General features: G+C 31.4%; 1 non-coding gene and 1 pseudogene across 1 annotated transcript; one reads left to right on the top strand and one right to left on the bottom strand.

Annotated features, from left to right (window-relative positions):
- The first annotated feature begins 4,137 nt into the window (after positions 1-4,137).
- LOC124939264 lies at positions 4,138-25,539 on the top strand (annotated as a pseudogene).
- On the bottom strand, positions 9,734-9,805 carry TRNAQ-UUG. Its single transcript has one exon. It is a non-coding gene; the product is annotated as a tRNA-Gln (tRNA).
- Positions 25,540-25,600: the final 61 nt, after the last annotated feature.

Raw genomic sequence — 25,600 nt, 5'->3', positions numbered from 1 at the left:
GTAAAATAAATACAATATTTTAACCTTAACTTATTTTTTTATTTTTATTTAATTTTCATAATTAGGGTTTAATTATCGCAATAATTAACCCTAATTTGATTTTTAATCTCTTTTTGGTTATTTTGAATTTAAAAATTCAAAATATTATTTTAATATTTTTATCAATTTATAATATTACTATATAGTAGGGTATGTCAAATTTTTATGCTTACATAATGCTCTCTAGAACAGAGTTTGAGTAAAAAAATATTTTGTTTCTAGAAAACTTGGGTTCGAGGTTTGAACATTTTGAGATTTGTACCATTATTTATAATAAGATAGAAGTATAGAACCTTAATGGCTACAAATGTTAGGTATGAATCACAACAATGAGTCATAAGTCAGATCGTCACACAATCATTTGTCGGTTGACTCTTGTTTTGGGATAGACTATCATAATAGTCTTACGCATGCTAGGGAGTAAATAGGAGTCTGGTTAGGGATGAGTTATTACAATAATTCTTCCATAATAATTCTTGATGATTCCTATCAGTAGATAGGGCTTGACTAAGGAATAGAAAAAACTTTTTGGAAATACTTTATCATGGGGAATAGTGATAATAATCATGCTATGTTCAACAAGAGATGGAATTTATCACACGGGATTAGTCATAATAATGACTTCTATGAATGCCTATAATGAGATATGACTTACTTGAAGATGGTGATAATAATCACTCTAAGGGGATATGTCATGATAGTGACCTATATTGATGCCTATCAAAATGGGGCTTTTTAAATGATCTATTGTGTCTATCAAAAGATTGGACTTTTGGAGAGGTCTTTTACAAAGTGACATTCACAACTGTTTGAAAATTTAGAATTTAGATGGGGATTGTTTATGAGAGAAGCTAATTTTATTGACATCTTATATTTCTTGGTTTTGACAAAGTGTCATTAGCAACTAGGTGAAACATCAACCAGTTGTGTTGAGTGGAGATTTGGTTTTAACATGACAAAATGTCCTTCAATACTTAAATTTAAAATTGTCGACTCTGAAGGGAATTTTATCACTTAAGGAATAAAATTTTTTCCCTTTTGTCTTTACGAAGTGATCTTTCTCAACTAGTTGAAACATCAACTAGTCGTTTGGTCATGCTTCGTGGTGCCTTATATTTCTTGTGGCGTTGGAGCTTTAATAAAAGTTATTTGGGACGGACTACTCCCAATTCTATTTCAAATAATTTTTGAAAATAGAAGAATACTCGATCCTATCCACGGATTATAAAGACTCAAATTTGAAATGTGTTCGGGGCTTAGCTATGATCATTTATGTAATTGGTTAGAGATTATATTGCTTAAAGAGCCCAAGTTTTTTTTTTCTTTTATGTTAAGATACATATGATAAGTTCAATCTCGTGTAGACGATTATCTAAACTTTTAACTTACAAGAAAGGTGACTAAGACGTGAAATCTCGTTCATCAATATTTTTGGTTTCTTTCTCATTGGCTGCAATTCTTTGAATATTCGATTATTCATGGCTTTGGGAAATTTCTTTTCATTTTTTTGTCTTTCAGGATATATCTGGGGAAATCGGTTTGTTTTGCTCTTGTGATAGTCATCGGAATAACCACCTGAGTGAGCATAAACGGTGATTTCAACACCTTAACCTACACGGGATCATATTGATTTTTAGGGTTACCGGGGTATATATGTGGGAATCGATAAGTTTTTCTCTTGTGATAGTTATCGGGACAACTACCCGAGTGAGCATAAACGGTGATTTCACCTTAACATACACGGGAGTGTATAATATTATATATATATATATTGAAACCTTGAGTCTAGATCTCTCTGTTTTTTGTACAAAAAGGAGATGAGACATCCTTTCTAAAATTGTGTCTTTGGCTTGGATTTTGGGTTTATTCCATTTTTTTTCAAAAGGCTTTCATAGAGGATTAATTATGTAGATAATCGCGTATCACGAAAACGAACTTATTAAGGATATTCATCGATTAAATTTTTCTAGAAACTCGGGGTCATATTCGGGAGATCAGTCACTATTTGATTAATGAAGCAGCTCTTGGCTTTTGCTGCTACTTATTTCCTAAAATCCTTGTCACCAGGTGGTGGAAAGTTCCAAGGTTCCTACTGTCTTCAAACTTTAGGTGAGACAAAACTAGGAATTGTCAATTCCTTTTATAATTTTATTATCATTGAGACCAGACCTAAATATAGGCTTCCTAAGTATCTTCCTTTTGTCCTTGATATATTCTTTTTATTCCTTTGGAAGAATCAGGTGTCACGTAGTTCACCCTTTTGGATTTCGTAGTTATACAAAACAAGAGGTCGATTATTCCATTCGAGGCTGGGGACTAAATCTGTTTTAGTCCTGATAAGGCTGTATCGTGAGTCGACGTAGTCCTAGTAAGGTTGGATTGTGAGCCGTCATTGTCCTAGTAAGGTTAGATTGTGAGCCGTCATAGTTATGGTAAGGCTGGATTGTGAGCCATCATATGCACATATTGATATTACACATAATATGATTTTAGTGCGTCGAGATTTCTTGGAGCAATAAACTCTTCACCTTCAACTATAGTAGACGAACTTCGCCTCGAAAGAGGATTTTATTAATCAAGAAGGGTCCTTCCCACTGTGGTCAGAATTTGCCCCTGGGGTCTAATAGTTCTCAGGTTCGTTTAAGCACCAAGTCACATTCTTTTAGGTTCCTATGATGGACCTTTTATTAAAGGTATCGGTCATTCGTTTATGGTAAACATTAGTTTTAAATAACACAACTAACTTGTGGTCTTTCATTAATGCTAACTAGTCATAGTGAGATTTTGCCCAGTCATCTTCAATGACTTGGGACTCCAAAAGGACTCTTAGTGTAAGGATTTCAATCTCTATCATCTTACCTTTTCGTCGTCATCATGGAGATCTTTGAGAGCGTCTTTACGATATTCCAAAAGAATCGACCATATATCTTCCACCCATTCTGTAAAGAGGAGAAGATCACTCATTTATGCTTTATTGACGATTTATTCTTTCTCGCGCATGCTGACGTTGATTCCATAAAAGCTATAAGAGCTGCACTAATATTTTTTCTGAGGTTACATGTTTGACTATCAACGAGAACAAGAAATTGGCATTCTATAGAGGAGCAAAAAAGGAAACGAAAGCAAACATTCACAACATCATGTGCATCGCAGAAGGAAGCTTCCCAGTAAGATACTTAGGCATATCACTCACAACAAAACATATATAAATCTCGTACTTTAGACCACTGATCGAGAAAATGAATAACTCAATTTCCTCCTAGGAAGCAAAGAAACTTATATAGGAAGAATTGACTGGTCAAAAGCGTGGTAATGAGAATCATCGGTTATTGGTCATTGCAACTCGTGCTCCCGAAGAAGATAATGAAAGAACTTGATGCGCTAATGAGAAACTTTATTTGGGGAAGCAGCGGAAGAGGCGGGAAGAAGGTTAAGTGGACCGCACTTTTCAAACCAAAGGAAGAAGGCGGCATGGGGCTCAAGAACTGTGTTGAATGGAATAAAGCGTTACGCATAAGCATATATGGGCCATCGAGAGCAAATAAGAATCACTCTAGAATAAGTGGGACCACACCCGGTTTATGAAACACGAAGTAAGCATTTGTACATCCAAAATAAGCGAAGGTATGTGATGGTCGTTAAAGAAAATTCTTAAGATAAGAAACAATATTGCAGGACTGTTTTTTCATTAGTTGGGGAGACTGCAAAAATACACTATTTTGGCATGATCCATGGCATGAGGACCAACCTCTAATCAATAAAGAGGAATTCAGAAACGTGTGGATCAGACGGGACTGCTTAGCTGCCAAGGTTAGAGACATTAAAGACGGGCTATAAAATTCGCTCGTTAGACAAATACCGGTGAGGTGGCGCATTATTGAACATATTAGTAAAATTCAATTTAATGAAAGAACAAACATACACCGATGGAAAGACGAGGAAAACGGTAAGATGATTTCAAGAAAAAGTTTGGACACCATCTAAAAGAAGGAGAAAACAATAGATTGAGCTAATATGGTCTGATCGTCAAAGGTTATCCCAAGACACCAATTCATTTTATGGCTTGCATTTTTAGAAAGGTTAAACACGAGAGATCACATGAGGAAGTACATGGAAATTCTGAATCCAAGCTGTCTATTATGTGAAGGGAATGAAGAGGCAATAGATCACTTATTTGGTTATCGTCCTTACACATCAAAGCTAGAGAAGAAGTTTTACAGAAGCATGGAAATGGTTAGTCTACCTACATAATGGAAAGAGATAAAAAAAAATGAAGCCACACACAACGAAGGGAAAAAGTTTCAAGTCAAGTGTTTTCCAAAGAGGCTTCGGTAAAATCGTCTACCACATATGGTGAGAAAGGAACGCAATGGTGCACTGGATAATAAGAAGAGGTGTATACGAGACATGAAAAGATAAAATATTCGACAGCAGCACAAATCTACAAACGTTGAGACGAGTACCCATGACTAAGCAAAACTAGAAACTAATCTGGAACTCGAATATCACATTCAAAGAAGTCACAAGAATGGGAAATTTTTTAATTAGATAAATAATTTCAATTGTTTGTGTTTTGTGTAATTCATTTGTTTCAAACTGTTAGGAACTAAATTTTCCTAGGCTTTTCTAAGAAAATATAGGAAACTCATTTGGTTTTTTTCCTTTTTTGGGAATTTTATATTTTTTTACCTTTCGTTCCATTCCCTAAAGTATCCATGCAAAGGTTCCCCATGAAAACATATTGTTAGAATATAGAGAAAATTGTATTGAATAATATATTTTATGTTACATATGTTATGTCTAATATATAGACATTAGATTAAACTTATAAGGAAACTAATATAATATAATAATATAATATTGATATTATCACAATTTATTATATTGTGATAATATCTTACAATTATATTATCTTTATATTTTAACATCCTCCTCAAACTCAACATTGAAATGACTTGAACAACACAAGATGTTGAAATGTTGAAGATGTATTCTTCAAGTTTCCAAAATTCGTGAGCTCCATCCAGTTATAGAAAGTAGTGTGTTGACTGATAAACTAACAAAGAGGTAGAATCCCATGGGCATTTAATGTTGGAGTGAAACAACAATTGAATGAACTCTGAAGTCTAACGAGTCTCAAGATCCATCCAACGATGGGATGGCAGTGTGTTGTGTAAAAGATTAAACCAACAAAGAAGGTATAGTCCCATTGGTATAGAATGTTGGGTGAAACAACACCTAAAAAGAAACTTATCTAACGAAATGATGGTAGTGCTGACTAACTAACTAGTAAAGTAGCAGATATGATTGGATTAAGACTAATAAAAATATGAGCATTGATTACTAGAATAAAACAACAACTGAAAACTAAACTCAAAGTATATGATTGTCGAAGAAAATAAGAACATAAATAGAATTATTTAAAAAAAAAATATTATTAAAAAATATAATAATAATGATTAGAGTTCTCCATCAATTTCTAAGGTAATCATTGATTAATGTTGAGAAGACTAAATTTTGTAGTTTAAGAGAATTTTTACTCTAATACCATATTAGAATATATAGAAAATTGTATTAAATGATATATTTTGAGTTACATATGTTATATCTAATATATTGACATTAAATTAGACTTATAAGGAAACTAATATAATATAATAATATAATATTGATATTATCTTTTTATAATAAAACATACCTTCACGTTATATCCTCAATGGACAAGACCATTTAGTTGTCTCATTTGTGGTTTCACCAACAAGAAATATTGTATCGACATACATCTGTTCAAACTCAAGGTGCCACCTTACTTTGAACCTACCACACTCCAATGTTGGAATTCATTACATCTTCTTGTAGATCCACTCATTCCAATCTAGTTCCTGCCCTTTTGATAAACCATCTAGTTCTCAAGTTTTATCCTTCTTCACATAACCAAAATCTCCTTGTATTTCTTTAACACATGCCTCAATAAATTTCCTTTCGATAATTGCCTTGTACAAGAAAAAGTCTTCTTTGTATTTCTTTAACACATGCCTCAATAAATTTCCTTTCGATAGTTGCCTTGTACAAGAAAAAGTCTTCTTTCTCTCCAACTACGACAAAGCACAAGAAATACTAGAATGTGAAGCAATATAGTCACACAATTGAACATGATGCGTAATATTCTTTCATCCATCCATGGTCAATGATACCTCCTCTCCAAGGCATCCTCCTCCCCAACATTAGAAGAAATCTCAATGGTCTCATATTATTCTCCTTTGAAAGTGTGTCTTTCTATTGACATCTCTCCACCTCGATTTATGATTTTGTTTTGAATCACTACTTGTGTCTCCATTGTGTGTGATCAAGTTTTGTCAAACTTCACCTCTCGACTTAACTTAACATTATTTTTAGGAGGTCTGTGTAACAATATTAAAACCATGTCTAAAAGATTATTCTTTGTGTAGACGTCATATACAAAAGTATTCTTAACGACGATATGCTTAAGAATATAAAATAGTACTTGTGTTATCTAGATCATGTGTATAAGGAATTAACGCTGCACTTCTAATATCATTATACTTTGTGTGGTTTTTTTTAAAACTATTATAGGTATGTTAAAATTGAATTATGCTTTCTCCCTCATGTATGATAATTATTGTCTCACTTCGTATTATGCTGCACTTTATGAGTTATGAGTTAATATCATGGTTTTATAATAATAAATTAGTTAGTAGTGCAATATTAATATCATGATTTGTTTATTTTCTATCTTTTATTATTTTTCAAAAATAATAATCTCTTAAACAAATTATTATTTAACTTTCTATTTGAGTCGGTTTTACTAACTCTAATTCGAACTTTTTTTTGAAAAAATGGTTTAACACAATTTCATTAAAAAGCCTAAAAGTGGTAGGGTCAATAATCAAAACTAGACAACCCCTAGTTTTGATTATAAGATAACAAACAAAAGTCCAAAAAGTTTCTGAATAGTAGCAGTCAAATTACATTACAAAACAAAGATTACAATGAATAAAGACTGCAATCTAGCTATCCCAACCTATGTTGTCTTCATATCCGCCTTTTTTTACCATATTACCTTCTACGTTCCCTTCTTCTCTCGTTCTTTAATGAAGGGAGATTGAATTAAAGCAGATGATGATGCATGTATGTTCTTATTGTTTAATTTTCCTCTATTTGAACGCATACTAACATAATAATATGTATTATTCTTCAGGATTTTAGGGCTTTTTTAACTACTTTTCTCTACATCAATTTTACGTGTTTGAGGATCAACAACCTTAATTTCCTCTTTGCTTTTCTCTTCTGTTATATTTTTGCTTTCATCTTCTGCCTCTTCCTCTTCCTTGTCTTTAGGTTTATCATCTTTGACATCCCATATTTCATCAATTTCATTGATTTTTTCATTATTTTATTCTACTTTGCTTTATTCTTCTACGTCATTACTGTTTTACTTCTCTGATTCTTCCTTGATTTTTTTCTTTCTATTTTTTCTTTGTTGATTGTCTTTAACTTCCCCAATATGCTCTTTGATTATTGATTCTTCTGTTTCATTTATATTCTTTTCTTCTTTTGGGGCTTTCATGATTTAATGCTCTTCCTCAATTTTTTTTGCACATTTAGTGCTAGCATGTTGAAAAATATTGTAGAGAACACACATGTCTGGCTTCCATTCATACGAGATTTTCATGACTGTAGGCTTTCCTTTCCTATTAACTAATATCATGTTTTTTGGTAGTGTACTTCGAGGATGTATTTTAATACTTATTCTAGCAAAGGTAAGTTGTACTCCTTCTGTAACTGGGTCCATGTATAATGGTTTCCCCAATAAACTTTCAAAGTGACTTAGAGCTTTTGCATTGTACATGTGTGCTGGGATATTCCAAACCTTAAACCATATTTGGGCTGTTTCTTTTGGTTTGCTTAGTAGGTTTAATTCTTCAGACCATCTCTTCAACTTTATAAAATTGGATCCAATATAACTATGCCCATGTTTTAAAATATCATCCAAGTTTGATCCTTTTTGAATTGTAGAAAATAGAGATCATGTATATTTACAGAAACCTTCTCTAGTCCATTTTGCTCTCATTGTTTCATTAAGCCTTCCTTGGTGACTAAGAATGATATTCTATTCTTTTCTATGTAGTTTGTAACCACTATATTTTCCCATTCTTTAATACATTTTTCCTCTACTTCAGTTGGCAGTTTAAATTCAAAAGGAGAATTGAGTACCTCCACTTTTGTTTTAACATCGCCCAAGTAAAATTTTCCTTTATAAGCATGATACTTTGCTTTCTTTCCTGGATTATTTTTCCATACTTCGCTTAATCTCTAACTAGAATTGCTCATGATAGTACAGGTCTTAGATTTAAGGGACTTCATCAACTCCCTTATTATTTTAAGTAACTAGTTACTATCTTTTCATACTCTTCCTTTTTTAGTAAATTTTAGTCCTTAAGATAGTGTACATTCAATTGGACGGTTGTTTGCTGTATTTTTTCTTTATTGAGAACAATCTCTCATTTCTTTGCGTGCATTAGGAGCTTTGTGAATTGATTTTTCAGTCAAAAGATATTTGCTCTTTCATTATAACCAACCTTCCAAATTCCTTCTTTCTTCTCTTGTTTTTCTACTACATTTTCTTCAGAAATTTTTTCAACAGTTGGTTCCTTACCTTTGTTGCATTCTTGTTTTTCCTTGATAATTACTTCAGAAATCCTATCAATTTCTTTTTCAGATGCCTCTCTTAAACCTTACATCACAAATTATTTGACTTCCTTATCTTTATTATTTTTCTTTCTTCCCATTTTAATGGAAAAAAAAATAGCAATAAAGTAGAGCAATTATAGAACAGGGTACACCAGAAACCCTAGCAATTATAGAATAGGGTAACTTGAAACTCTAATCTTCCAACCAATTTTTGTATATGAATGAATGACCTAGTTATTAGAGTTACCGTGTCGATTGTGCTGATTGTGCCAATTGTGTCGATCGTGCCGAAAGTGACCCTAAGTGACTAGCAACCGCGATTACAACAAGAGAATCCCGACCTTGATATTTTATCGATTGTTCTGTTCATGTCAATCGTATCGTTCGTGTCGATCGTGATTTCGTGATGAGAGAATTTTCTGCCAGAATTTTCGTCGTAATATCGCTAGAAATTTCTAGAGTTTTCTCTCTCTTCCTTTGGATGTTTTTTTTATTATTATTTTTTAATATAAATTTAATTTCATTTAAAGACATTACAAATTAATTATAAAAAATAGGTCAAAGTAAGAAAAGAGCTTAAATGAACGAAATGTCAATCTTCTAACATTGACACGAGTTCCAGTAATATCAACAAACTTGATAATGAAAATTTCCGTTTTAGAATATGATAATTATTCCTCAAATATTTGGCACAATTACATTGAAATGAAGAAATAAATTCGAGAAGTCCATCTTTAGAAGTCAACTCCCCTCTTTCATACTTGCTTGTTTTTCTTCCTTTTCTCCTCGGTACACATAGACAAAATATAGGAATGGTGCCAACCATTCATCATGGAAAAAAGTACAACTTTTTTTTAGAGTAAAAAAAACACCTTTGTATAAATAGAAGTCAACTCCCCTCTTTTATACTTACATATTTTTTTGTCCCTTTAACAACCTTTTTTTGAAAGTTAAAAAACACATTTTGGTAAAAGCAAAAATGAGGTCCTACCGGGAGTCGAACCCAGGTCGCTGGATTCAAAGTCCAGAGTGCTAACCACTACACCATAGAACCTCTTATACTTTCCAAAATCATGTGAATAATCTTGTCCATTTGTTGTCTTATTTTATTTTACTCAGCTCAACCAATTTTATTATTAAAAATTTATTCAAAATTATTTGATGCTTGGAAAGTATGCATTATTATTTATTTCCAAACACCTCTATGTTACACACAAGGTTAGATTTTGAAAGGTGGTATGTGTACACAACAATTTTTAAGTTTTAATTTTTTTAAAATTTTGTATTAATCATTCTTTTAAATTTTGTGCAGACTTATTGCACGATATTTAAAATAAATCATTATTTTAAATAAAATGTAGTGTCATATCGATCGAATTTTAAAATAATTAAATTTTGAACTATTTTAAAATAAAATCCAAGATGCACAAATAATTAATTAGGATAATAAATAGATAAAAGAAAATATATATGAATGTTATTGTGTTTGTTTTTGTAAAGATTGAGGAAGAAGGAAACAAAATTTTGATGAACGGAAACTGACGTGCCCGACTGTCTGACCACCGCGACCAAGACAGACAAACAATAGGGTCATCGCGCGCAAGTATCATACCTAGGCACGAAGCCCAAGCCTAACATAAGTAGGATGTGGAACACCCAACGCCCTTCGACACGTTGACTTCTCCACTTTTATGCGCACTTGATCGATTAGGTGCCTCTCCAAGTTGAGTAGTGCATGTGTGGGTTGTTGTGACCTACGTTCATGGTGATATGGGGCAGTGGTGAATCTAGAGCCAAATTTCAACATGTGCTTGAAAATTTATCAAGTATATTTTTTTTAATATACAACACTTATATCAAAAATAAAAGTATAATTAATAATGATAATAATAAAGATACAAAATCACGCAGATACTAATAAAATATTTATCCTTTTACAATTCAACTACTACTAGACACACAAACAAATAGAGACAAATGAGTTCTTCGGGTGTTTATTTGTTGAAAATGTTGTAAAATTTGCTCATTTTCAATTTTGGCAAAATTTTCCTTCTCGATGTATACTGCAAGCTGTCCTTCATTCACTCATCATTCATTCTATTACATAAATCAGTCTTAATAATTATCATCGTAGAAAAGACTCTTTCAATAGAAGAAATCGTAATAGGTAAAATCAATGCTAACTCAATCAATCGATATATCAATGTAAAAACTCTATGTTTCCTAGTTTCAACAATCTTCTTAGCAAGACTTCCCAAATCTCTAACCATGATCTCTTTTACATTAAGAATCATTAAGTGATGACTAACTACTATATAAATAAAAAATAATATAAATATAATTTAGAATTTCAGTATAGTTTGATGAGAATATAGGTAAAAAAACATAAAATAAGGAAAAAAAACTCAAAATTGTTGCCAAAAACAGATTATCAAGACCCTCAAAACAATTATAGAATATTAATGTCTATAAACCTTTTTGGAAGAAGAATAAATATGTCAAGTTCTTTATTTAAATAATTGAATTAAATCTAATTATTTTAACTTGTTTTTGAATAATAATTTATATTTTTTATAAATTTTTGTAATAATTTAAAATTAATTTTAAATTAAGAAATATAAAAGACTATTTTATTCTTATATTTATATAAATTATTATTTCAATCTTTATTTTATAAATAATTTGGATTATTAATTATATTAAAATTAATAAAAAAAAATATATAATTTTCATATAAATGTAGTTTTAAATTAAATAATATTAAATTATTTTATATATAATTTCTTATACTTTAACTTATATAATTAAATCTTATTTATATAATAATAAAAATTTATGTATTATTATAAATATTTATATATTAAAAAATATTACTTGTATAAAATAAAATAATAATTATAATAAAATACCTCATTTATATAATTAACATGTAAAGTCATCTAGATAAATACACACTTATTTATTTATATATATATATATATATAATTTCAAAAGGTTTAACATGTGCAACAACCCATCAAATGTAGCTCCATCGTTGGTGAGAGATGCTTAAGCCCCTTCTTGTATCCTCTTGATACGCCACCTTTATGGGGGCCACCTTTATGGGGGCCACCTACGGTGGTCAGCAGTCACATCCGATAAAAAAAAAAAAAACACATTTAATAGATATAAGTATTTAGCCTATTCGGTTATTTATTTATTTATTTGTACATTTTCATATATTATTTAAAATAGTCCGAAATTTAATTAATTTAAAATTTAATTAAGACGACACCGTCTTTAAATTAATTGTTTAATTTAATTTTATGTAATGAATCAATATATTTTAATAATTCGTTGGTTCAGAATGATTAAAAATTATAAAATTATAACGTAAAAAATAAGTGTCTACACTATCTAATATATTTACTAAGTTAAGGAAAAATTAATTAATTAACTACTCTATTTATTCCGAATGCACACAACTACAAAAGTGTTTTGACCAACTTTCCTATATTATTCTTCAATTATAAACATTATTTTTCTATTAATTTATTATGTTTAAATAATTCTTTAGACTAATTAAATTTATCATTATTTATTTTATATTTTGATATTTATTTAGTTTATATTTTAATCTGGAAATTTCTCTCCGCAACTTAGAACGTGTTTGTAGGACACGTGGTAATACGGGGAACTAGAGGTGGCTCGAGGTTCAATGGTTTTTAGTTTGCGTGCCAGACATCTTTTTTTAAAACAAAATATTATTTTTAATGATTTTGACAATACCTGGCAGCTTTTAAATTTAATCATGTAAAAATAAACAATTTTATTCAAATTTTAATAATATGAGGATTTATTGTAACCAAATGACGATTTGATTTGAAATTCGATTTAAATTAATCAAACATAATTAATTTAAGAAAAAACTATTTATTTGAAAATAAAGTTGTTAAATAATTTTAGAAAAATCATTAAAATGTACATGTATAAACGTAATTTATACATAGTTTCATAAGGGATTCATTATTTGGTTATGCTCGAGAAAGGGCTTTTGCTTTATGTCCTCTGCACCCATTGAAAACGGGTTTATTTTTTAAAAGTCTGACTATCAAAAAAATTATTTATAACATTTATTTATTTTAATTAATATTTCGATGGTCCTAAATAAGGATAAGTTTAGATTACATAAATAATTGTACAAAATTATTTAGAACTGCGTACATGTGATTGCGGTTATATAAGATTGAGTATAAGACCTCAAAAATATCAGAAAAGTATTAGAATTTAAAAATAAAGGATTCTTAGTCAAAATATTTGTTTGGGAAATATCCCGAAAATATTGTAAAATCATTTTCTAACCTCTTGGAATTATTTAAAAATGAATTGAGGTTCTAAAATTACAAAAATAATTTTGGATTTTAAAAAAGAGAACCAAACAGACCTTAGGACCGGTGTTCTAGGGGTTGGGTTCGTTTTTTTCGATTAGAGACCAGATGGGCTCGGTCTAGACCGAGGGTGCTCTTGATTGGGGCTCGAGAGACTTAGTTAAAGGACTGGAGTGTTTGATCATGGGGTTTGGGAGGCTCGGTCCTGAACTCAAATTGTTCAGTCAGAGCTCGAATTGTTCGGTCCTAGGTTTGGAAGTCTTGGTCTCAGATCCAGATTTCTCGATCGTGGATCTTGGGAGTCTCGGTCCTAGGTTAGACCTTTCGGTCCTTGGTGAGAATCCTCGGTCGGATTTCTCGCTCTTAGATCAAGAACATAGGTTAGTATTCTCGGTCCTAGGTCAATTTTCTTGATTATTGGTCTTTGTTAGGACTGAGAATTATTGGTCCTTCATCTCGGTCCTCGGTCCTACATAACTCAGGCCAAGAACACTGAGTGTTCTTCATTTGGTATGAAAATTACAGGTTTGTATCTTTTGATACAGATCATAAAAACACAATCTGTAAGTTGCTATCAACTCCACTTAATGTAGGAATCATAACCCCTAATCCTAAAATCAATCAATCGAACCCTAAAATAATTGATTTTTCAAAACGAATTCTAGGGAAAATTTTGAAAACTTTTGAATTAGGCCATCTTATGGCCTATTTCTTGATCCAACAACTTTAAAAGGATGTCTACAATCGAACACGACCAAAATAAGAACAACAATCGAGCTCTGTAAGAAATTTTAAAACTGAAATTCAAACATTTTATTTAAAAAAATTCTGTTTTATCAAAATGATCGGGATTTATGTAATATGAATAGAAAATTATCCTAACATGTTTACAAACATGTTAGGCATCTATTTGAATCAAAATTCAAGCTCAAAAGCTCAAGAACACGAACTTCAAATTTTTAGATTTTCAAATTAATTTTTGGTCTTTTTGATTGTGGTTAAATTGATAAAATCTTTTTCAATGGAAATATTGGACATCGTCTAGGGATTGATTTCCTCTATAGAAAGAATAAAATTGAGCCCTAAATAAGATCAATCCGATCGAACTTGAAAAAAAGAAATTTTGAATCACAATTTGAATTAAAGATGCTCTGAAAGCTTACTAGTGATTTGAGAACACTCCAATGATCTTTAGGAAGCTTTCTAGAGTTTTGCATTGAAGCTTAGAATACCGAAACAATTTTTTTTCAAAAAGACAATAATGGGAGCTCCTTTGAAATATTCGAATTGGCTGTGATAATTGGATTCCATACGATGGATTAGAAGAATGAGACCTAGGGAGTATTTATACTCGATCTAGGTCAGTTTCGAAGTCGAATTCATATTGAATTTGGCTTCTAAAACTCTTCTTCTTCATTTCTGTTTTGTCCTTGACAACCTAGTTTTATGTTATATCCCATAGGAATTGAAGGCGAGGGAGAGACGTGTACGTTGGTGGAGTTTGGAGGGATAAGTATGAGAAATGACGAAGATGGAGTTTCTAGAAAGTCGCTGGGGTTGAGCGCGAGTCTCCGGCGTTTGCAATTTTTCAACGGAGAAGGAGAACAAAATGACGTCGTTGCGATCTGTTGGCGGTCCGTTAAGCGTTTTGGCGTTTTGGCCAACGACACTTAGTGGTCTGTTTGTTGATCATGTGCGACTCGGGCGTTCTTCTACTTGGCTACAATCGGTTGGGTGGAAGCGTGTGAGGCGTTGGATGAATCCCAGGCACTTATCTGATGGAGACATTGATCATGTTGCAAAGTTTAAACATAATTTCCGTCACACATAATTATTAATTTATATTTTTAATAAAAGTGTAATTATTTGAAATTAAATATTTAACTCTTTCTTGCGATGTTCCTCACCAAATTAATAAACAAAATATTTTTGGAAACATAATTAAAATTATGTCCATATTTTTTATTTTGGGGTATTTTAAGGTATTTATTTAATTATTTTATGCCATGAACTATACATAATTTATGTTTAAAGTCACAATTAAATTATTTCAACCTTTTTTTAAGATTAATTTGGGTAAATAAATACAATATTTTATCCCCAAATTATTTTTAATTTTTTTTAATTATTATTTTTAGTAGTTTTAACTCTTTTTGGAATTATTTTGAATTTAAAAATTATATGTATTATTTTAAAATTATAAATATTATTATAAATTGAGGTTGTTCAAATTTACATGTTTACAGTATTTTAATATTTATTCAAAATAAAATGTAGTATAAATATAAAAATAATTGTGAAATTCTTTTATAACTGGAGAACAACCATTATTTTGTCTTCAAAGTTAAGATTCACTTTTATAAACATGAAAAATATGTCTTTGACTTTTTCATATAGAAGGGAGTACATATTCTTTATTTTCGAAATCACTTTTGAATAATTAATTAGAGAACTAACTCACCACATTAAAGATTTATACTAAATCGGGTTCTTTTGTTTTGTTTATGCTTATTGAAGAAACCTAAGTACCTAACAATGAAGAATAATAGAGGATTTTTTGACATTTGGTGATACATATCTCGAAGGTACAAGAAAGTTAAAAGTTGATATTAATAAGTGATTATAGATATTGAGAGTTAAGTTGTAATGGAATAAAGGAATAACTATTTTGAGAAAAAGTTTACAAATTTTTTAATGAAACTCATATGAGAATCTTGTCAAATCATTTCTTTTTTCCTTTTTCTTTTGTCAAATTATTGAAAAGCTGTACCAAATAAGATTAATTAATTTTTGTTTCACAATATAGTTGATTTTCATTTTTGGGTACTTAAAAAGAAAGTTCCAAATAAAGGTGAAGGGAAATGAGATGGTGACCCAACCTAAGTACAAGAGTTAATATTTTAACAATGATAAATTCAATATAAAGTTTACTTAAGGACATATATCTTAAAATATATACTTCAAAATTATTTATAATTGTATTACCCATTTATGGTCTCTTTTATATGTCAATTATAAATATATATATATATATATATATATGTAAATTTCAAAAAGTTGATGTCCTTTTAACTAACTTTTTTTTAAGCATGAGAGGATGTCTTGTTTTTTTATCATTTTGAGATAATATTGTGTTATATACCGTCTGACATCCTATTTAGTCGAATTAGTTTTTTTTCTCGGATTTTTATAATCCGAATAATACTCTTAATCGTCGGTGTGTCGTTTGTTTCTCATACCTTTTGATTGTGTTAGTGATACTTTCTCGGGTCCGTGTTCGTTCCCTTCTTAGCAGCAAATAAGATGAAATAATCGGATCTGAAGTTATTTTTCATTTTTCCAATACAAAGTTACTCAATTTATTTTTTCACATGGAGGACCTCTTACAAATATCCTCACATGAATTGTATTGATTTCTCAATATTTCGGCCATATATGTAGATGGTCCATTTTCATTTGACAATATATATTTTGGTGTGGTTTATCAACCCTCGGCTAAGGATAATTTTAATTGCCGCATAGAATCTTTGGTAGAGATTCTCCCGACACCAAAGATTCCCGCATAATTGTTGGATCATTTCTAATGGGAGTTTTAATTTTGTAAATTGTTTATGCAATTAATGTTAGGATTTGTATCTCTCAAATCCGACCAGCTTAAACTATCTATAAAAATGCAAGAAAGAATAACACAAGAAGACACAGATTTATAATGGTTCACTCAAATTGAGCTACGTCCACTTCAGCCACCACCAGATTTCACTATGAAGAAGAAGAAGGAATACATAGTTTTTCCTCACACTTTATCTCTCTAGAATTCTATCTTTCACTTGTAAACCCTTAATAATCACATATTTATAGGGTAAACATTCCTCTAATAAACTTAAATAACTCTTGGTCTGACCCAAGCCCAAAACCAAATACAAACCCAATAAACTCTAATTAACAATGTAGAGTTTATTATAAGTGTAGGCTTCATAACTCAACAATCTCCCACTTGGAGACTAACTTCATCATCTCTCGATCGGTAGTGGCTTTCCATCTGATGTCTTAACGAAGAAAATCAACTGAAGTTACACACAACTTTAGTTTCTCATTTGTCACAACTTTCGTTAACATATCAGTTGGATTCTCACTCCCGGGAATCTTCTCAAGAGCTAATACTCCATCTTCTAAAGATGACCGGATGAAATGATAATGAACCTGTATATGCTTTTTCCTGCCATGATAAACAGGATTCTTTGCTAAATGAATGATACTCTGACTGTCGCATCGCAACACACTTCCCTCGTAGTCTTGACCCAATTCTCGCAAAAAGGGTTGTAACCACATCATCTCCTTAGCAGTCTCTGTCACAACAACATACTCTGCCTCACAACTAGAAAGAGCAACAATCTTTCGCAATTTTGAAACTCAACTGATTGTAGTACCTCCCAAAGTATAAATGTACCATGTTGTTCTCTTCATACTAACAACATCACCACCATTGTCAGCATCAACATATCCTTCCAAACCCATATTAGACTTTCGAAAACACAAAGCGAGACCCGTACTTGCTCTTAAGTATCGTAGTATCCACTTTACTGCTTCCCAATGTTGTCTACCTGGGTTACTCATGAACATGCTAACAACTCTCACTGCACGTGTTATGTTTGGTCTTGTGCAAACCATCGCATACATAATACAATCAATGGCAGAGGCATACAGAACATTGGCCATGTAATTTTTCTCCTCCTTTGTTGAAGGCGACTGATCTTTAGATAGTCTGAAGTGACTAGCTAAGGGGGTAGTAACTAGTTTTGCATTATACAAGTTAAATGTGCTAAAAACTTTCTTCACATATTCTTCTTGTGAAAGCTTGAGAACTTCTTCATCCCTAAAAATTCTCATCCCAAGGATTTGTTTAGCAGCACCCAAATCCTTCATTGCAAACTTTTCAGACAACTCTTTCTTGAGCTTGTTAATCTCATACAAGCTTTCTCCAGCAATCAACATGTCATCAACGTAGAGGAGTAGAATAATGTACGATTTATGTAACCTCTTGATATAGCAGTAATGATCAGCTTCACACCTCAGAAAATTGTTACTTTTCATGAAGCTATCAAACTTCTTGTACCATTGTCTTGGAGTCTGTTTCAAACCATACAGACTTTTCTGAAGCTTACACACAAGCTCATCTTTTCCTTTGATTTCAAATCCTTCTAGTTGTCGCATGTAAATCTCTTCATCTAAATCACAATGAAGAAAAGTAGTTTTGACATCCATTTGTTGAAGATGAAGGTCTTCTTTCACAACCAAACTCAAAATAGTTCTGATTATCATCAATTTAACTACTGGAGAGAAGATCTCATTATAGTCAATACCTTCTTTCTGTTGAAATCCTTTCACAACCAACCTTGCCTTGTACCTCATGGTTTTATTATGTTGTTCTTTAATCTTGAAGATCCATTTGTTGTGAAGTGTTTTCTTTCCCTTTGGTAGCTCAGTGAGCTCCCAAGTATGATTCAACATCAAAGAGTCCATCTAATCATTGCAAACTCCCACTTAACCGATTCATCAGATTGTATTGCTTCCTCATAGCATTCAGGTTCATCTCTATCTGTCAACAAGATATAGTTTAGAGATGGAGACTACCTCTCAACTAGTTTTCGATTCCTTGACGATCTTCTCAACTGTATAACCGGTGTTTGCTGATTTGCCTCTATGGTCACGTTCTCAACGATTTCATCTTCAACAACACATTGTTCTTCTTCGACAGTCAGTATATATTTATCTGAAAATTCTCTCAAATCGACTATACCCAGTCTCTTCCAACTTGGAATCACCATCTGATGTCTTCTCAACACAATCTTGGTAGAGAACCTGTTCATTGAAGATAACATTTCTGCTACGAATGATCTTCCGAATTTGATTATCCCAGAAACGATAACCAAACTCGATATAACCATAACCAATAAAAAACATTTAGTAGACTTTGGATCAAGTTTTCTCCTATCACATTCATTAATATAAACATATGATAAACAACCAAACGCTTTCAAACAAGAAAGGTTTACCTTTTTATTGCTCCAGGCTTCTTCAGGAATTCTGAATTCAAGAGGAACATAGGGTCCCCTGTTTATCAAGTAGGCAACAATATTTATAGCTTATATCTAGAAGGTTTTAGGCAGCCATGCATGCAATCTCATGCTTCTAGCACGCTCATTCAATGTTCGATTCATTCGTTCAGCTACTTCATTCTCTTTAGGCGTTCGGGGAAAGGTCTTCACTATACTAATCCCATTCACAACACAATACTATTTGAAATATGAATTGATATATTCACATCCGTTGTCGGATCTCAAGCACTTAACTTTCAGATTTGTTTCATTTTCAACCAAACCCTTCCATTCCTTGAAAATAGCAAATACTTCAAACTTGTGCTTCATAAAATATACTCATACATTTCTTGTCAAATCATCTATAAACGTCACGTAGTATTGTGATCCGCTAATAGAAGAAACATGTGTAGGTCCCCACACATCAGTGTGTACTAACTCTAGCCTTTTTTGTTGAGCTCCTTCCCAATTTTTAAGAAACTCACCCGTTTCTGTTTTCTAAGAATGATGTTTTCACATAACTGATGTTCAACAGACTTTAGTTCTGGAATTTGTCCATTCTTCAAAAGAATTTTCATCCATTTTTCACTCATATGGCCCAACCTGCAATGTCACAGCTCACTACAGTAATTGTTTCTCTGCAATTTGAAGTCGTGTATAACGTTCTAGTTTTGTGACCCCGAGCAACAACTATTGCCCCTTTAGTCACCTTCCATGCCCCATTTCCACAAATGAATTTGTGACCTTCTTCATCAAACTGTGTAACAGAAATCAGACTGCGCATTAAACCTTGAATGTGTCTCACTTTATTAATCTTCCAAACAAAACCATTTGTCATCTTCAATTTGATGTCCTCCATGCCAACAATATCCAGTGGCTCACCATCTGCAAGATATATTTTCCCACAGTTTCCAGTCACATAATTCTTTATTAATTCTTTGTGAGCAGTGGTGTGGAAAGACGCTCCTAAGTCCAAAACCATGAATCTATCGGGCTATCAATAGACATAAGTAACGCATCTGTGACAAATTCTGTAACAACGTTGGCTGCATCATTTTTATCATCACCGTTTTTCTTCGGTGCTTTGCAGTTCCTCTTTAAATGACCCTGTTTACCACAATTCCATCACTCAAATGTCTGTCCATACTTAGACTAACTCCTCCTGCTCCTTGACATAAATCTGCTCTTATCTCGGTTGAAATTTCTATCATTACCTCTACCCCTATTTTCCACATTTAGAGCAAACCCTTTAAATGTTTCACCAGAATCAATTTTACGAACCTCTTTAGCAAGAATACGATCTCTAACTTCAACAAATTTCAGTTTAGCATTTCCAACTGAATTACTAATTGTTGTCGTCATAGGTTCCCAACTATTTGGTAGAGTTACTAACAAAATCAGGGCACTAACTTTATCCCCAAAATCAATCTCAATAGATAGCAATTGATTCACAATTATATTGAATTTATTCAAATGAGTAGTGATAGAAGTACCATCAATCATTCTTAAGTAAAAGAGTCTTTTCATTAAGTGTACTTTGTTGTTAGAAGATGGTTTCTCATACATATCAGAAAGAGCTTTCATCGGACCCATGGTGGTCTTCTCCTTTGCTACATTGTGAGCAACCGTCTTGGCTAGCGTCAATCGGACAACTCCCAAAACCTGTCTATCAAGGAGTTTCCATTCAGCTCCATCCATCTTCTCTAGTTCCTCACTCAAAGGAACGTGAAACTTCTTTCCATAGAGATAATCTTCAATCTGCATTCTCCAGAAGTCATAATCTGTCTCATCGAATCTTCCAATCCCATATCCTATATTGTTCTCACTTGCCATCATTTTCAATGCTCAGATCTAGCCTAGCTGCTCTGATACCAGTTGTTAGGATTTGTATCTCCCAAATCCACCAGCTTAAAACAATCTGTAAAAATGCAAGAAAGAAGAACACAAGAAGACACAGATTTATAGTGGTTTACTCAAATTGAGCTACGTCCACTTCAGTCGCCACCAGATTTCACTATGAAGAAGAAGGAATACAGAGTTTTTACTTTACACTTTATCTCTCTAGAATTCTGTCTTTCACTTGTAAACCCTTAATAATCACATATTTATAGGATAAACATTCAGGTAATAAACCTAAATAACTCTTGGTCAGACCCAAACCCAAAACCAAATACAAACCCAATAAACTCTAATTAACATAGAGTTTATTATAAGTGTAGGCTCCTTAACTCAAGAATTAATATCTAGATCATCAATTATTAATTTTAATTTTGTAGACGTTATCTTGGATTTTATACTAATTAATTTTATATGTGTAACTCTTATTTAAATTTAATTAGAATTAATCCTTATAAAAAAAAAATAATAGTAGCTTAAACATAAGGACAAAGTAATACAAAAAAAAAAGTGTTTACCTTGTTATCAAACACACCCAAAACATAACAAAATATACAAATAACAAAATCACCTATTTGAGAAGTTTATTCGAGGTATTTGTTTGACACATTTTCCTTACAACAGATACATTGTCTCCACTTGTGCCGGAGCTTATCATAGATGATTATCTCTTAAAATACAACGAATTTAGTAGTAATTCAACACTTGAATCACTACGCAACAAACTTGACAAAGTACATTAATCGATCACCGAGTTTCAACAAAAATACGATAAGTCAATAACTCGAAAAACACTAACAAAAATAAGAAGAGGGCTTTTAAATTTCTAGAGGAATGAACCTTTAGAATTCTAAATTAAGAAGTGGTAAGATGGTATAATATTGTATATAAGATGGTGCAGGATATAATGGTTATTTATATTGTTTAAATAATTAATAAACGGTTAACTAAAATCATCATTTGATCCGATGGTTGGTATTGATTGTCTTTCATTTGCCTCAATATTTCTTCTTAATTAGGTTAATTGATTGTCAAAATTAAGTAAGACATTTATTTTTCAATACTCATGTTACATTCTTTTTTTTCATTTGTTAATAATAATATTAAATTATCAAAACAATTGATAATAATAAACTCATGAAAGTTGCACTAAAAATTAAAAAAAAATTTGTTAATTGATCATCAAGACATTATAAATCAATAAATTTAAATTAATTAATTAACTTATACATTTGGATCAAATTTCACCTTTTAATTCACACTTGAATCTAATGTGAATTTGATTTGATTTTATTACCCAAATTCTAATTTTTATTCATTAATGAAATTTATAAAAATAGTTTTAAAATTCCGACGTTACTCAATGCTAGTCTTGTTTCAAATTAGGATGAAAATCGCAATCACTTCTTTAAATTTAAATTGACCGTGTCTTCCTCTCCCGCAAAAAGAGATTGTTCGGGGAATTGTATGTTGCATTCACGAATGATGAATTGGTTTTGTTCTGAGTTTGAGTTAGACCGAAAACGAGTTAATAAAATTGAAAAAAGTTGTAACAATAATTTTTTTTTTGGCTTTTGTGAAAAATATAATAACTTCCTCCTAAGCTTTATTTTCATTAAAATTGGTTCTTAACTAAAGCTTTTATAGGTTAGGCTTTCTTTTGAATGTTATGTTTAAAAGATCACAATAATTCCCACTTTTTACCTTCTAAATAAGCCTATATCAGACAAAATCCTATGCATAGCCTTTTTCCAAAGTTAAGTAGCTCATCAACTTCGGTTGTAAGGATCCAATTAACTCACGTTTTTTCTATATAAATCAAGATCACACACTTTACCCTTAAATAGCCCTTTTCAGAAGTCTTAGATCATTAATTTACTACATCATGCTTCATCTGTTTTCCGTACAACCTCGTTACTACTTTAGAAAAATGATAATACTAATTAAATTTTAATATTAACGAAAATGGTTGTATATATTGAGCTATGTTAATTGGACATACAATAATCAATAAAACCTCTATAGACATTGAGAAAATAGGCAACATGAACGGCCGTTTTTCTAGGCGGTTTACATTATTCAATAACAACTATATTTCCTCAATATTGAGCTATGTTAATTGGACATACAAATTTTCAAATAATCAACCAAACAATTAAAAATAAGATAATCTAAATTTTAACTAACACCCAAACAATAATGTAATACTTTATACAAAAACTTAGATGGTTTACAAACATCTAATCTCAATAGTTAAATACAATTAACAAAAAAAAAATCAAAGTATATGCATTTAAAATAAAATCATCTATCAAATTATCATGATAGATATCACTATTGAAATAAATTAAGTTAAGTAACATTAATAACACAAGACAATTTGTAAGAATTTAGATTGTTTGAATCAATATATATATATATATATATATATATATATTTATTTATAATTTTAAATTTACTTTATATATATTCATTAATTAAATAGCATATCAAAATTTTAAATTTAATATTATATATTGGGATAAAAAAATTAATTTCCCTTATAGTTAAATAAGTGTTATATAATTAATTAATAAATGTAAAGATACTCTTCCGTTCATCCTCTTTTATTGCAACAGGGAGGGGAAGAGGAAGAGGAAGGAAAAAGGGAAGAAGAAAACAATCTGTTGAAACATCAAACATCATGTTGGTATGAAAACAAAAATTTTAATTGGGAAAATTAGGATTGGATACAACTTTTAATATTTGTTTGTAATCTCTATTTCTCAGGATCTTTAGGGTCGTTTGATTGTTATCTTTTAATCATAACTAAGATTTGTCTAGCTTTTATTCTTGACCCCCTTCTACTTTTGGGATTTTAATAAAATATTTTTAACCGTTTTCCTAAAAATTAAATAAATGTAAAGATAATACTTAAAATCTTAAACTTCATATTTATTATTGGGGTGGCAATCTAGTTAAGTTTTAGGTTGGTAGGTTAGTGTCGAAAGGTTATAATATAATATAAATCTGACATATTTAGTAATTAGGTCAAAATCTCTAATTTAAACTTGACTTGTTTGTTTGTGATTAACATGAACCTGACTCATTTGACCCAATTTACTTAACTCAACTCGAACAAAATCCGATGTTATTAATTTACATTTCTCTATTTCAAATTAAAAGGACTTCAATACAAAATAAAAATAAATTTAAATAACAAATCCGCCTATAAAAAAATTACGAAAAAAATGAATAAGTAAATAAGAAAGAATAACACAAATCTCAACAAAAGAAACGAGTTATCGGGTCTACTTTAGATCATGTTAAGTTAAACAGGTTTACCTCATTTTTACCCAAAGAAAAAGTACATGACACTAATCTGATTTTTTCGTGTTCAGTTCGGGTCGTGTTTTCGTGTAGTGTTCAAAATTGTCGGCCCTACTTATTATAATATGTTATAAATTAAATTAATATATATATATATATATATATATATAATTAAATTTGTTAAGTTAAAATAAAATAAAGAGAAACTCAGTAATAGTATTAATATAATCGCCAAGTTGCCTATTTTATAAGTTGTTTTCTCCCATCAACATCCTTAACAGAGTTCTAAGGTTATGGAAAAATCACCTGAGGAAATGCACCCTGTGAAGGCCTTTGGATGGGCGTGCAGAGACTCGTCTGGAGTTCTCTCTCCCTTCAAGTTTTCTAGAAGGTATGGTTCAATTACTTAATACTATTCGACATGGGTTTCTTTCGATGTTACATTTTTGTTTGCAGAGCAACTGGTGAGAAAGATGTCTCTTTCAAGGTTCTGTATTGTGGGATATGTCATTCAGATCTTCATCAGATAAAGAACGAGTGGGGTGATAGCATTTTCCCCATGGTTCCTGGACATGAGATTGTTGGCATTGTAACTGAAATTGGCGATAAGGTAGAGAAAGTAAAGGTTGGTGATAAGGTGGGTGTGGGATGTATTGTTGGTTCTTGCAATTCTTGTGACAATTGTTGTCAAGATTTAGAGAACTATTGTCCCAAGATGATTGATACCTATAACTCAATCGACGAAAATGGATATCCTACTTATGGAGGATATTCTGACATAATGGTAGCCAAAGAGCATTTCATCATCAAAATACCAGATGCTCTTCCTCTAGAGGCATGTGCTCCACTTCTCTGTGCAGGAATCACAACCTATAGCCCATTGCGCTTCTTCGGGTTGGATAAGCCTGGAATAAATGTGGGTGTTGTCGGTCTTGGTGGCTTAGGCCATTGCGCGGTTAAGTTTGCAAAGGCTTTCGGTGCTCAAGTTACTATTATCAGCACCTCCCCTGGCAAGAAGAGTGAGGCAGTTGATCGGCTTGGTGCTCATTCGTTCTTAGTCAGTAGTAATCCTGATGAGATGAAGGTATTTCTCATAATTAATTCTTGCTAATACCCTTGTTTTAAAAATGTCATAATATTCTTGATTCATTTTAGGCTGCCATTGGTACACTGGATGGAATA

The sequence above is a fragment of the Impatiens glandulifera genome, chromosome 5 (genome assembly GCF_907164915.1).
Source record: "Impatiens glandulifera chromosome 5, dImpGla2.1, whole genome shotgun sequence".
Lineage (NCBI taxonomy): Eukaryota > Viridiplantae > Streptophyta > Magnoliopsida > Ericales > Balsaminaceae > Impatiens > Impatiens glandulifera.
Note: the sequence above shows the minus strand (reverse complement) of the source record. Positions and strands in the feature narration are given on the sequence as shown.